Raw genomic sequence first — 12,588 nt, forward strand, 5'->3', positions numbered from 1 at the left:
TGTGTGACTCGATATTGGAGTCCTGTCACTTTGACTATAACCTCAAGCCATCTATTTCAAAAATCCCAATAATCACAGAGTGACAGGGCAACAGTTTGGAAGTTGAAGGTTCTTAGTACTCACTAAACATTAATTGAGCACCTACTGTGGGCCAGGTACTGTGCTAGAATAGAAAGACAAAAGCAAAACAGTCTCTGCCCTTGGGGAAATTCAATCTGTGGGACCTGAGCCAGCTGATTCCATTCTTGGAATCCTTCTAAGTAACATGAAGAAGCTGAGACAGGTGACCTTAGGTGACCCATTTCTTATCTTCTGTGTTCTAAGATCCCTCCTACTTCTGATGTTCCATGGGAGGTAGCATGCTCAAAGCTCGGATTTGGGTTAAATCCCTCCTGGGCAGTTACTTACTCCCACTTATAATAATAACAGTAATTGCTCACCTTTAGATAGCACTTACTATGTGTCAGACACTATACAAAGCCTTTAACAATCATTGTCTCATTTGATGTTCACTACAACTCAGGGAGATAAGTGCCATGATTACACCCATTTTACAGATAAGGAAATTGAGGCAAACAGAGGCTAAAGGACTTGCCCCATGTTATCCATGTAACTTCGATTCTTCCTGATTTGCGGTTCTGATCCTAGAGGACTTTAGCCATGTCACCTTCTTGCTCCCTCATCTGTAAAATAGGACACTGGACTGGACGATCTCTGGGGTCCGTTCTAGCTGATGACCCTTAGTCTACACTTCTGTCCTAGTGTTCCAGGCCGGGCTGCAGGGAGTCTCCAGCGGCTCCGGTTCTCGGAGCCCTTGCCTTCGGCTCCCTTCCAGCTGGACAAGTGGAAGGTGCTCGGGGCGTGCTCGTGGGAGTGGGGGGAATTCCACCCGGCCGGCTCCTTGGAAGCAGGGACACGGATGCTCAGGACAATGTGTGTCCGTCCCGCCTCTCACTTTCCGGCCTCCCGAGGGATCAAACGGCCACAGTTTCCTCCATTTCAGTTTCGTTTTTATCCCCAGAATCCCCTTTGCTGCTGGAATTCCTAAAAGTTGAATCACTCTGTTTACTGTTCATCAACCACAATGGAAGTCCTATCAGCCAGAGCCCGCTCCTGGGAAAACCACCTAGAGCCAGACCTCACAGGAGGCCGCTCCGAGAGGGGAGTCCTGCTCCTGAAGGGAGGGGAGAAGGGGGGAAAGGGCCCCGAGCTCCTGGGCTGTAGTGGGGCTCGATCTGCATCTGCCACAAACTCACCCCCCGGCTCTGGGCACTTGCCATGCCCTGTCTGACTTAAAACCCACATCTATGAAATAAAGACATGGTAGCGGACTGAACAGGCTGTGCTCCCAGGTCCCTCCCAGCCCAGACGTTCTCTGTGACAGTCTTTGTTCTAAAATACCTCTCTGACATCCTCTGTTCTCAGGCCCCTCTATTCCTGACATCCCCTGTTCTAAGGTTCTAATACGCTCTGTTCTAAGCCCCCTCCCAGCCCTGACATCCCCTGTTCTCAGCCCCCTCCCAGCTCTGACCTCCCCTGTTCTAAGCCCCCTCCCAGCTCTGACCTCCCCTGTTCTGAGCCCCCTCCCACCTCTGCCATCCTCACCCACCAATCTGAACCTGCCCAGTTTGGATCTGAAAAGGGTCCCTGGGCTCAATTTCTATTTTATGTCACACTGAGACCTCAGAATCAGCCACATGGCCAGCCAGCCTCGGCAGTGACTTTGGTCACACGGTCGGACGGGAGCCCTTCCGTGTTCCCACGTGTGCTGAGCCCTCCCACGGAGCTCTCGCAACCCTCTTGCAACACGCCCGGCCTGGGCAGCTCCCACACCCACCGCCATCAGGTTGCGAATGAGCCGGGAGCCACCCGTTACTGGAAGGTGCAGACCTGTCGCTCTGTTTACACAAACCCAAACTACTTCCAGGAAAGGCCTTATATGGATGAAAACTACCTGCCGCATTAGGGTGCAGCGAGAAGCACCCATGGGCAGGGCCGGAATGAATGAGGGAATGAATGGCTGAATACCCTGGACAGAGGGAGGGTCAGCATCAGACGGCCTCAGAGCCGGTGGGTTAAGGGCAGAGGGGATCTCAGACCACCGGGGAAAATCAAGGGGAAGCAGCCTTAGAGCTGGGGCTTCCAACCCGGCTCCCACCATATCTATAATAGATTATGTTATTATAGATATTAGGGGGTCCAGTAACTTCAGTCACATCTTTATCATCATTCACCTTTAACTAAATGAATTAATTCACTAATTAATGCACCAAATTAATAAATTAACTAAAATTCCTGCAAGTTGGAATTCAGGTAGAAGCAAAACTTGGAGAAGGGCATCAGCTTCCCCACAATGCCTGACAGAGGGACAGCACAGGAAGAGACAAGTAACCCTGCCTTAGAGTAAAGAATCCGGGGTCTCAGAGCCAAAGAGGACCTTTAGGATCTCTAGCTCAACTTTTCCATCTTACAAATGGGGAAACTGAGGCCTGGAGATATGAAGTGACGCACTGAATCACAGAGGTAATGACAAAGCCAGCTTCCCCCTCCCCCCTCCAGCCCAAGACTTATCCCACACTTCAGGAGCTTTGAGCCTTCATTCATTTATTAAGAGAATCCTTATTTTAAGCTGAGCAAGACATTATGGTTCAGTCCTAGAAACACAAAATCTCAAGCAAAATAGTTCCTGATCTCGGACGTATTTCTTTTTTTGCTCTTTTATCATTTTGGTTCTGTAACTTTCTTATTTTTAATAGTATTTTACTTTTCCAAATACATGTAAAGATACTTCTCAGCATTCATATTTGTAAGACTTTGTGTTCCAAATTTGTTCTCCCTCCCCTGTTACCTCCCCCCTCCTCAAGACAGCAAGCAATCTAATATTTATATATATATATATATATATATATATATACAGACATATATATGCACATATATATATATGTTAGACTATATATATGTACAATTCAGGTTTAGGTTATTTTTGTAAGATTTTGTGTTCCAGATTTGTTCTCCCTCCCCTTTTACCTCTCCCCCTCCCCAAGACAGCAAGCAATCTAATATATATAGATATATAATATAAATATTATAAATAATATAATATATTATTATATTATATATAATAAGTAATATAAACATTAATATAAATAAATTTATTATATTATAAAATAAATTATATAAAATATTATACATGTGCAATTCAGGTTTAGTTTCTACTACACATTGACAAAGAGCTCCCAAGTAAGAACTAGAAATAATGATAATAATAATAGTGATGATGATGATAACTAGCACTTATGTTAAAAAAAAAAAAAAAAGCAAGAAAACAAGCATCAATTAACCACCTACTATGTGCTGGACTTTACAGATATGATCTCATTGGTCCTTCCTAATGCTTCTGGGAGAAAGCGGCTATTGTTCTCCTCATTCTGGTGTGGTTCAATGTGTCCTTAATTATCTGCGTGCAGATACCCCCCAGAAGTACCTTGAGGGCAGGGGACTGGGCTGTTTGTTTTCCTTTGCACCCCCAGCACCACATATCAGGAGTGCTTTGCACAAAGTAGGTGTTTAACGAATGCAGACTTGAACTGAATGGGAATCTTTTTTGTCTATTTGTTTGTTTAATTATAGTAAGTTTATTTTTAATACACTTCATGAATCATATAAGAAGAACATTCCCAGTAAGATCAGGGGAGAAACAAGGATGCCCATTATCACTATTATTGTTGAACATTGTACTAGACTTTAGCAATAAGAAAAGAAAAAGAAACTAAAGGAATGAGAAGAGGCAGTGAGGAAATAAAACTATCACTCTTTGCAGGTGACATGCCGAATGGGAATCCTGACAAAAGCTGGCCACATTTTAACAACCGGAGTGCAACTGCCTTGTAGGTAGGGAGCTCCCCATCAGGGAAAGTATCCAGAGGCTAGTTAACCACTGGGTGCAGTGGAAGGCCAAGTACAAGGCCGGGCACTTCCTGGGCATGGGTGGCAGCCCCGGTCTTCTGTCTGGGAACTAAGGGAATTAATCCTGATGTGTCTTTTCCAGGAGCCGGGGCCCTCCCCGCCGCCCTCAGCCCGTTGTGACTAGGAGTGAGTCTCCCAACGAGTTGGCCCACTTTCCCTGCCCTGGCTCCCTGCCTGCCCTGTGTTTCCCAATGCGTGGGGACCTCGTTTTCTCCAGGGAGGCCCGACCAAGCCGGTGCTCGTTGCCGGGCCCAGTCCTGGGCCTATCTAGGAATGGGCTCAGCAATGGCAGCCAGCGGGTTCCCGGCTCATCCGTCAGTGGGCGAGAGCACCATGGGAGGGACTGAGTACCCACATAGGGCAGAGCCAGGGCTCCCACATCCCAGCGGGACGGACGCCATGGTCCAAGGGGGAGAACACTAGCACGAGCTCAGATCCAGGACTCAGGGAGCAGCTTTGCCCTCCTGGGCTCCTGCCATGTTCTCATGTTGAGAGAGCTCGAAGGGATGACCTCAAAGGGACTTTTTCGCACGAGTTATTCAGTGCTGGTTAAATCAGGTCCTGCCCCCTAATCCCTCCCCTCCAAAAGGAGGAAGCTGGACGGGGGGGGGGGGGGGCAAATTGGGCGACTTTGAGGAAATCACTTCCTGTTTCTTGGAGTCACCCCCCAAATGAGGAAGCCGGGCACCGTGTGCCTGGCACCCGGCTAAGCACTTTGTGCACGGTCAGACGCACTTTGTAGTTGAGGAAACTGAGGCAAACAGTCAGAAAACAGCAGGGCCTGAGTTTCAAATCTCCTTAGTGAGGGCCCTCACACCAGCCTGTATGAGACCCAACTTTGCTCAGCTGGGAGTGAGTCCGAACTGAATCCAGGGCCTTCCCACCGACTGTGAGAAGTATCAGCCAACACGGCCCTCGGGAACGCAGCGGATGCTCCCAGCATTCAAGCCAACTCAACACCCATCTCTTAGCCTTCCTGGACCCAGTCTCCTCATCTGTAAAATGGGAGGTTTGTACTCTAGGTTTATGATCAAAGTCCCTACTATGTGCAAAGCACTGAGAAAACAAAATACTCTCTACAATCTAAGAGCTCACATTTTGCCAGAGAGGATACAGGATACATCATTCAGGTTGGAATCCTGGCTCTGCCCTGACACATGCTTCAGCTCGGCCCCCGGAGACCATTTCTCCATCTGCAAAATGGGTGGGACACTACTTACCTCGGGAAATGTCTGGTGGAACCGAGAAGGTCCCGAGTGTAACGTGTCCTGGACCTCTCATTTGCTGTTACTGTTATTTGTGTCGTCATGATTCTCATTGATTTCACTGTTACAGAAGTGCCTTCCTTTTGTCAATCACCTGCTTCTCCTCCTGTCTATTGATTAAGAGCGTGCTGAGGGACAAGGGCCTTGCCCCTCCTTATTCCAAGGTTAAAACAATTTAGAATTAGAGGAGCCAGATTCATACTGACTCTGCTGCTAACTTCCTTAAGATCCAGGACCATGGACAGGAAAGATGCTTCCCTTGTCTGGGGATGTTTCCTTATGTGTAAAATGGGGGAGGGGGGGATTAGACACATTTCCAGATCCAACATCCTGCATAATTAGACCATTCCCAACCCAAATATCATTTGTTCTCAGGCCCCTCCCAGCCCTGATCTCCCCTGTTCTAAGCCCTCTCCCAGCCCTGACATGCCCTGTTCTAAGCTCCCTCCCAGCTCTGACATGCCCTGTTCTAAGGCCCCTCATAGCTCTGACTTCTGTTCCTTTCCTGCTCTGATATTTCCTGATCTAAAGTACTTTCTGGCTCTAGGATTCCTTAGTCTGGGGTCTCTTCTGTCACAGGATCAGCAGTTTAGAACTGAAAAGGACCTGAAGGGTAATCTAGTCCAAACTCCTCGTTTTACAGATGGGGAAACCGAGGCCCAGGAAACTGAACTGATTTGCCCAAGTCACACAGTCCACATGGAAACTCGGCCCCTGTGGCTCCGAATGCCAAGCTCTGCCCCTTGCACTGAGAGTTTGCATCCTTTGCCTTCTCCCTTGAGGTGAGTAAATCCAGGGGAGAAGGGGAGCCTTATTTAATGACTTTTAGAATAGCTGGGACACAAGTTCCTAGAAGGCAAGGAAGCCTAGGAAGGGCAGCTCCTGACTGGCTCTGAGGGGTTTGCGCTGTCTCTGGGACTTTCTCTGACCTAAATCCTGGCTCTGACACCCAAGCACCCAGCAGGGAAATGGGAAACAGCCCCACCCTGAGCATTCACACCCCAACTTGCTCTGATGTCAGCAGACCTCTCCCCAGGTGACTTGTGAGGGAGGTGAAGGATGGGGGAAGGGCGGGAATCAACCCAGTGACCTGCTGGGACAAACCTTCGCTGTGAGGGCCGTTATCACCCTGGTTCGGAGGCACAGACCAGCCCGTTTCCCAGAAGGCCTCTCTTGGGACATGGCCAACGCAGAACATGATCTGGATTCAAATTTATGGCGCCCCTTCACACCCGGGCAAAATCACCTCATCGGGCTGGGCACTGGTCTCGGACTCTGGAACACGGAGCAGCCGACCCTGACATTCTGTGTTCTGAAATCCCATAGTTTAACTATTGGAAATGCTCCCAGTTTTCCCATCTGTGCTGTCCTGAGTTCTAGCTCCTTCTACCTGGAGCTGCCTCTCAAGAGCTGATTGTGAAATTTTCAGCACAAGCATCCGCTCCTTGCGAAGCTGTTTCTGCTACAAATCAGGGCTGGAGTTGCTGTGTTGTTCCTTGCTTAGACTTACGAAAGCGATGGCGAGAGCGTTAATGATGCTAATTAAGCTTCCAGGTATGTCATATACATTTTTTCACAGAGCTGCTTGTTAAAACATTCGCTGCAGCGTTAGCTTGCAATCCTAACATTCAAAACTCTAAGGCCTCTTCCACGTTTACGCTCAATATTCTACATTCCTCGGTTCTAATTTCTGTCTCTTACGTTCTATATTCTATTTTCCAACAATGAGTTCTCAAAGGCCTCTTCCAGTTCTGACGTTCTATGTTCTAGGTCCTCTTCCAGGTTTATTAATTATTATTCAAAAAAATAAAAAAAAATTATTCTGTGTTCTAAAGACTGATTTCTGACAGTCTATATTTTAACAGTGTATGCTTGAAAGTCTCTTCCAGTTCTGACAGTCTATGTTCTAGGTCCTCTTCCAGGTTTATTAATTATTATTCAAAAAAAATAAAAAAATATTATTATTCTATGTTCTAAAGACTGACTTCTGACAGTCTACATTTTAACAGTGTGCTTGAAAGTCTCTTCCAGTTCTGACATTCTATGTTCTAAGTCCTCTTCCAACTTTAACAGTTAATTATTATTCTATGTTCTAAAGACTTCTGACAGTCTACATATTAACAGTGTATGCTTGAAAGTCTCTTCCAGTTCTGATATTCTGTGTTCTAAGTCCTCTTCCAGGTTTATTAATTATGATTCAAAAATTTTTTTAAATTATTATTCTATGTTCTAAGGACCTACTGACAGTCTGCATTTTTAACAGTGGATGTTTGAAAGTCTCTTCCATTTCTGACATTCTATGTTGTAATTCATTTTCTAGGCTTAACAATTAATTTTTACTCTATGTTCCATTTTGACAGTGTATGCTTGAAAGTCTCTTCCAATTCTGACATTCTATGTTCTAAGTCCTCTTCCAAGTTTAACAATTAATTATTATTCTATGTTCTAAAGACCTTCTGACATTCTATATTTTGACAGTGGAGGCTTAAAAGTCTCTTCCAGTTCTGATATTCTATGTTCTAAGTCCTCTTCCAAGGTTAACAATTATTATTTTATATTCTAAGGACTTTCTGACAGCCTACATTTTAACAGTGTATGCTTGAAAGTCTCTTCCAATCCTGACATTCTATATTCTAAGCTCTCTTCCAGGTTTAAAAATCATTATTCTATGTTCTAAGCATCTTTTGATATTCCCTATTTTATTTCCTAACACTGTATGCTCAAAAACTCTTCCAGTTCTATTCTATATTCTCAGGTCCCTTCTGTCTCTCACTTTCTGTGTTCTAAGGTCTAAGACCTCCTGTAGCTCTAACATTTGACTCTTTTGCCATGCTAACATCCTACGTTCTAGCATTCTAGAGTCCCTTATGGTTCGGACAGTCTATGTTCCCCTTTTTTTACGTTTTCTGTTCTAAGATCTCTTCCAGCCCTGATATTCCCTATTTCTCGGACTCCTCCTCAGCACTGTTTTTCCCTTCCCATACACCGTACTCCCAAAGCTCTTCATACTCTCCTTTCATACCCCCTGGAAGAGAGAGATGACAAGATGTTAGACTATGTGACTTATGGGAAGCGAACCCCCAGAGAGCAGGACAAGTAGCAACAGGCTCTCCAGCTTCGAGTTGTCTCTGCCAAGCGAACCATTTAGCAATTAAGCAGACCCTTGGTGCGGGAGCTCCCTGCCAGTCAGTCTCCCCTTCAGAGAACCATTCACACCTGCCAGCTCATCAAGCGCCGAAAGAGCCACTCCGAGGAGTGGGAGGGACGGGTAAATGACGATGAAGTGCTTTCGGACCCCCGGCTCTTTTGGACATTCGAGCACCAAACACCTGGTGAGTGCCAGGCCAGGGACTCCACAATCCCAAACACAACACCTCCATTTCTAGCGACCTTCTCCTCCTCCAAGGCTGACATGTGGCTTATGAGGATGGATTGTGGGTATTTTCCCCAATATCTGTTTCCATTTTAGGTGAAGGAGATTCGTCCAGATGCTATGACCTTGTGTGTTTCAGAAGGTCAGGAGGGAGAAAGAGACCGACAGAGTTCAGGAGTCTGGGAATTAATCCACGCCAGCTTTTGTAAGAGAGCCAGCATTAGTGCCCATGAGGAGGGTCTTGCAGGACCCAGCCCAGCAGGGCAGGGATGAGGGCTCCCATATCCTGGATGTGCTATGTAGACTGCTGTTCGATTGGGGTCCACTCCCCCCCAGGATCCGTGGTGATTCAGGGGAGAGTGTACCCCTGAAGTGCCGGAGGCAATTGTTCCTCCTTTTGAGTCTGCTAAGCCTTCCAAATAAAGGCTACCTGACATTGATATGTTCCATGGAACTCAGAATGGGGCCTTGAGGGAATAGCGATAGGGAAAAAACACCCTAAACACCCTTGGAGGTACCCCTAGAATCCAAAGGGGGAAATTGCAGCCAGTTCCTTCTGGCAGAAAGCTAGAAAAATAGTTACAATGTGTAAAAAGTAAATGACCTTGAAGATGTTTCTTAATTTCTCACCCTATTTGCAGCAGTGTGAGACACTGGACAATCTCTCTGAGCTTCAGTTTCCTCCTCTGTAAAATGGGGTGTAGAAGTACTATAATAGGGTACTATAAGAATAGTACCTACTTCAAAATTAGGATTGCAGTGAGATTCAAATGAGATAATGGGTCCAGTGCTTTGCAAATCTCAAAAGGCTCTATGGATGGGGCAGGGATAGTGTTACCCATGGGAAAGGCCAAGAGGCCGGGATTCTGAGGATCAGATGAGAAAATGGATGTCAAGTGGGCCTGTACCAAGTCAAGCACTGAGCAAGGAGTCAGAAAAATCTGGGTTTAAATCCAGACTCAGATACTCCCTAGGTCCATGACCCTGAGCAAGACACCGGTTCTCCATTATCCCAGTTTCCTCCAACAGAAATGTGAATATGAAAAGCACTTACCTCACGGAATTGGTGTGAGAGTATATTTGTAAAGAGCTTAGCAGAGTTCCTGGCACATAGTAGGTACTGATGAAATTTCAGTTACTATTATTAAAGTCATAGACACTCACTCACTTGTTGACAAGATGTCCCACAGTCTTATTGTAGTTTTGTTATTAAAGTAAATAGTTTATATGCACACGTGCAAAATTATAAGTCAGAGAGAGACAGAGAGACAGAGAGAGGTGAGAGGTGAAAGAATCAGAGAGATGACTTTAAATCTTTTCTATAGTCATGTTTATAGTTTTTGAATGGCCCTATGATGGCCTAAGATCCGAGATCCAGGACTGGACTGGACCTTGGAGACTAGCTCTAATCCACCTCATCATTTTATAAATGAATAAACTGAAGCCCAAGAAAATTGAAGGTCCTGCCCAAAGTCACACAGATAGGGCAGCTGGATGGGGCAGTGGATAGAATGCTGGCCCTGGGGTTGGGAGAACCTGTGTTGAAATCTGCCCTCAGATACTTCATACTTACTAGTTGTCACTTAACCCCAATTACCTCTCAAAAACAAACAGAAAAAAAACTATATAATTTTTAAAAGTCACAGAAATGTGCTGGGGACCCCCAGGACACAAAGTCCCGCCTCCCACCTGAGGCTTAGTTTCTTGGAGCACTGACCTCCCCAGTCACACAGCTAGGAGCTATCAGGAGGCCTGAATCAGATCTTCTTGTATCTGAAGCTGGTTCTCTCTCTACTGCACTACACTGCCCCAGCCCAAAAAAGCCACATCACTTAGTGATTATCAGCACAAGGGTCCTGGAAGCAGCATTGCCATTTTTCCAAAGAGGAAACCGAAACCCAGGGAAGAGTGCTCGGCAGAGAGGGAACAGGAAGGCAGGCTTTCAAACCCAAATCCAGAGCTCTTCCAGGAGCTCCATGGGGACAGAAACGGGGACCCGGAGAAAGGCCAAGGAGCCCTGCCCCTTTATAGGCGGCCTTCCCTTGGGCCCAGCACCAGCCTGGTCCTCCAGGGCTGCCCCCAACAGCTGCAGGGACACAGGGAGGCAGCAATCTTGAAGAGGAAGCCCAGGGCCTTTAAAAAAAAAAAGTCCAAACAATGAATGGTGAGCAAATTGTCCCCTTTCTGGGACCATCCCCAAGTGACTTGCAGTGGAGATTTTTATTGTGGACAGTGGAAAAAGCAGGTATCAAAACAGTAATAGAAACTGACTCTTTTCCCCCAAAGGAAGGGTGGGAAGAACAGCAGCACAGCAAGCAGAAAGAACAGGGGGTTCCAAGTCCGAACCAGTTTGACTAAAATTCTAACGATATATCACGATAACTCACAGTTATACAGAGCATCAAGGAACGACACTGTTCACTTAACCATCCCCATCGGCCCCTCTGTTGGTAAGAACTGCCCATAGCTCCATCCCCGTTTTACACATAAGGAAACTGAGGCTAAAACTTGCCCAGTCAGAGACTAGAGTTGAATTTATTTCTTCCCGACTTTAAACCCGGCACCGTTTGCTTCCTCTCCTGAAAGAGAATCATTGGCCCTTCATGGGCGGTAGTTTCCTGCCCCTTAAACTGAGGGAGCCTTGTGAGGGGAGGGGGAGAAGAAGGGGGGCAAGGGAGAGACTCATTTTACAAGGTATGAGACTGCTCTCCCAGAGGGACCAGGGGCTCGCCTGCACACACATGTACACAGAGAGTTCTGAAAGTCTCGGTCCGGTTCTAAGCTATTCAAGCTTAATATGTGGGTGTGTCTTTATTTCCTTTATGGATGTGTAATATATGTTACACATATGTGTAAGTATTGACATGTGTCTATATGTGTTTATTACAAGGGATACACACCCAAGAGACTTGTAATTAATTTACTGTATCATAATTACTCCATATCCACCCAAAAATAAGTCTATAAGTCTTCATATTATATAAAATGTATGTGCATATATTACATATATATGTGTGTTTTATATATATATATATATATGCCGTGTGAGTGTGTGTATGTGTGTGTGTGTGTGTGTGTGACTCTAAGGCTTACAGAGTACTCCATGCACATTATCTCATTAACATATTATCTCTAAGTCCCCTTAGGCTCCTATTTAGGGCTTGCACTTAACAATGTCCCAAGAACAGATTTCACATCAGAAGGGACACACTTAAAGCTTGAAGCCTTTTACCTCACGGAATTGTCATGAGATTGTATTTGGAAAGAGCTTGGCAGAGTTCCTGGCACACAGTAGGTACTGCTGAAATGACTATTATTACTACTACTATTATCAAAGTCTTCAAACTTTTATACTAAGTATAAAAGTTTCAGTCACTTCACCTCTGTGGCCCTGGGTGGGGGGGGGCGATACCTTGCGGGGGTCCCAGAGCCGGCAGTCCCCACGGCCGAATGCACGCTCCCCCGCTCCTTCCCACACACCCAGGAGGAGAGTCTCCTGGCAATGTGGGAGACGCGGAAAAACTGCCAGGTTTGGGACACCCTGGGCAGGCTGTTCTCCCAATGCTCTCTTCTGGCCACTTGTCAAAAGACAGACAGAGAGACAGGGACGGACAGACGCAGAGATGCAGACAGAGATACATAGAGACAGAGCCGAAGACTGTGGCTGCCCCCAGCCCCAATGCACTTGGATGTTCCTTCCTCTCTGTCTTTTACCTGGGCAGCAAAGACACGATTTAGTGACTCTCACTGATATTCAGAGAAGGAATTCCCTTTGCCCCAAAGAGAAGAGCTTTTCATCTCTGTATCATTCTCTCTGTCTCTCTTTCTCCCTCTCTCTGTCTCCCATCTCTCTGCCTCTGTCTCATTCACTCACTCTCTCTCTCTGTGTCTCTCTTCTCTTTGTCTCTGTCTCCCTGTTTCTCTTTCTCTGTCTGTCTCCCTTCTCTCTGTCTCTCTCTCTGTCTCTGACTCCCTTCTCTCTGT

This window comes from Sarcophilus harrisii, chromosome 4 (genome assembly GCF_902635505.1).
Source record: "Sarcophilus harrisii chromosome 4, mSarHar1.11, whole genome shotgun sequence".
Taxonomy (NCBI): domain Eukaryota; kingdom Metazoa; phylum Chordata; class Mammalia; order Dasyuromorphia; family Dasyuridae; genus Sarcophilus; species Sarcophilus harrisii.